The 3,171-nt window shown below is 43.0% G+C and overlaps 1 non-coding gene across 1 annotated transcript; it reads left to right on the forward strand.

The window, feature by feature from the left end:
• The first annotated feature begins 381 nt into the window (after positions 1 to 381).
• On the forward strand, positions 382 to 454 carry TRNAR-UCG (transfer RNA arginine (anticodon UCG)). The gene has a single exon. It is a non-coding gene; the product is annotated as a tRNA-Arg (tRNA).
• Positions 455 to 3,171: the final 2,717 nt, after the last annotated feature.

Consider the following 3,171-nt stretch of genomic DNA (forward strand, 5'->3'; position numbering starts at 1 on the left):
CCGCTGCCACCAACACAAACCACTGCCACCACCACGCACCACTGAAACCACCACATTCCACTGCCACCACCACACACCACTGCCATCATCGTACATTACTGCTACCATCACACCACACCACTGCCACCACTACATACCATTACAATCACTACACAGCACTGCCAACACCACACACCACTACCACCACCACACACCACCACACACCACTACCACCACCACACACCACCACACACCACTACCACCACCATACAGCACTACCACTACCACACACCCCTGCCACTACCACCACACACACCATGATTCACACCATGATATGCTGTAAACTGAGGAAGCACATCACTAAGAGAATAAATGACATTTAACTGATCCTTCGTGCATCAGGACCGTGTGGCCTAATGGATAAGGCGTCGGACTTCGGATCCGAAGATTGCAGGTTCGAGTCCTGTCACGGTCGATGAGGGAATACTTTTGATAGGAGTAGACTGTAGCACCAGTCGAGCAAGGCAGTACTCCCAAGGTGGATGAAAAGCTGATGACAGGGAGGGCTGGAGCTTCCGTTTCATCAGTCCTCGGGACTAGATCCTGACCATCCCCCTTTGCTGAACTTTTTCAGTGTTTCAGTAACATAGAGAGTAGGCCAGCATGCTCTCCAATACAAGTTTCTCTAACTGTCAACTCCAATCTACATGCACAGTACACACTACACTTCCTTTTCAAAACTCGAAAAGAAAAATGGCGACTAATTACCTAGCCTCAGAGTCCCCAGGGGAGGAGACCATAAATGCCTCCACCATCCTCCTCTCTCCCGGTGACGACTCAGCGAGCGGCGTGGAACCACTGTCTGACTCATTTCATCTTCATTTCTGCAACATTAACGGTCTTTCCTCTAACTTGCTCTCTGTTGAGCACCACCTCTCCTCCTCTAAACCTCACCTTCTCTTTTTAACTAAGACTCAGCCGTCTGAGGCAACTGATAGAAAACTCTTTTCTGTAACCTCCTACTTTCTCTATATTCATTTCAAAGCCAAAGGTGACTGTTGTTTATATGTACGCAACAACTTACATTGCTCTCGTGTTCTTGAACTTGAATCTTTTGAATTCTCTACACTCTGGCTTTTGCTTTCCTGTCATTCTCTGACTAAATATATCTGCATTGTTTACTTATCTCCCAATTCTACTGACTTTGAAAAATTCTTCGACTATATTACTTCTTTGATGGAACACATTCTATCCATTTCTCCTTTCTCTGAAATCTCCATTCCAGGAGATTTCAATGTTCACCATCACCTTTGGCTCTCCTCTCCTTTCACTGATCCACCTGGTGAACAAGCCTACATCTTTTCTATCCTGAATGACCTAGAGCAGCTTGTACAGCACCCTACCCGTATCCCAGACCACCTTGGAGAGAGTTCCAACATACTTGACCCCTTCCTTACAACTAATCCTTTTGCCACTGTTCATCTTTCCTCTCCATTGGGCTCCTCCAATCACAACCTTATCACCTTAACCTGTCCTATCGCTCCAGTACGGCCTGTGGACCCTCCAAAGAAACGTCGACTCTGGCACTTTGGAGCTGCTGATTGGAAGGCCCTCAGGCAGTACTTCTTTGATTATCCTTGGAGTGATTATTGCTTCTGTGGCCGGGAGCCATCTCAGTGTGCCTTGTGCATTACGGAGGTTATTCTCTCAGGCATGGAAACATACATTCTCTTCTTATATCCTTTGACTAATGCAAGAAAGCCTTGGTTTAATCACGCTTGTTCTAATGCTGTCCACAACAAGGAGAGGGCCTATAAAAGGTACACTCACCCACAAAAGTCCTGTCCTTTTTTCGAACCCCGTAAATGTGCGACCAGGTTTGTCGAAGCTGCAGGGAGACTCACGCATATCTGGGAACAGTGTCAGTGGGGGTTGGGGGTACTGGGGAGGGAGGGGGTGGAGCGGTAGTGGGCGAGTTGTATGCTGCAGTCATGTTATTGTGTAGCTTATCCTGATCTTGGCTTTTTTCTTTACAAACAATGGAGATGGAAAGGGATAATGAAAATTATGATATATTACTACATGCTAAAACAGATATGCAGCTTCTAAAAAATTAAGTTGAGCTGCAACAAGGAGGTTCCTCCTGCCCTCCCCGCACACTACCCGTCCACCATAATACTGCCTTGGTTCCCACCAACTGACTCCATTTCCTTGGGCAGCTGTATAGCACACAGTCGACAAAACATTACGACATAATAACAAAATAAAGAAAACATTGCCTTGTCGGTTCACTTGTCTGTAATATGAGACGATGTAGCAGAACTTTATTTTGTGGCGACATCTGAAACCTTTACAGTAGTTAAGTGTCAAACCACCTATTAACCAAAAACAATGCAGGTTGGTGATGGTGGAGAGTCAAAACTCGAGTATAGAGCACAGATGTGACGTAATGTGATGAAGCATGGTGAAATAAGATGTAAGCACCACAATTGTCAGGCAAGGTCACGAAGCAAGGGAGCCATAGCTGTTGATTATAATATCGATTCATTTTATATGATTACCGTGGCACAAAAATGTAGTCATAATCAAGCTCTGAATGTTTTATACTGCTGATTAATAGGAATTAATGCCAAGTATTCAGATATTTGAAAATGTTCCCCATGCACTGCTTGTGGCAACTAACCATCCACAATTATGTTGTTTCCCAAGTAGTGCAGAGACAAAACCTACGTCAAACATTGACATTATGGTCCAAAATGTGTTTGTCATGTAATCATATGATAAGTAAAGCAGAGTTTTTCATTATATTCAGTATTCACGCACTGATATATATGTTTACTATTCTTCCCCCAGTAATTTCAGTAAAAAAGGAATAAGTAAACAATTTGTAATCTTGTAGTTTATTCCATTTCACTGTTATATTACATTTAACATGAAACTTACATTTCTCAAGAAATTAATAACATTGGAAAATAATCCATTTGCTATGCGCTTTCCTAGTGAATGCAGTGTCTCTAGTCAGCGTTAGAAATAAATGGTATTTTATAGCTGAAGCAGGTCTGTAATATATTACAGTCAGGAAATGAAGAAATCACCATGTGATAAGTATGAATGCTTAGAAGGTAAACATTTATACATCTGAATTTTACTTCATATAGGTTGAGGGTACCTAAACATAACAAAATGCCATGA

The sequence above is a fragment of the Coenobita brevimanus genome, chromosome 33, assembly GCF_032717465.1.
Source record: "Coenobita brevimanus isolate Jiangsu-jjx chromosome 33, ASM3271746v2, whole genome shotgun sequence".
In the NCBI taxonomy this organism is placed as follows: Eukaryota; Metazoa; Arthropoda; class Malacostraca; order Decapoda; family Coenobitidae; genus Coenobita; species Coenobita brevimanus.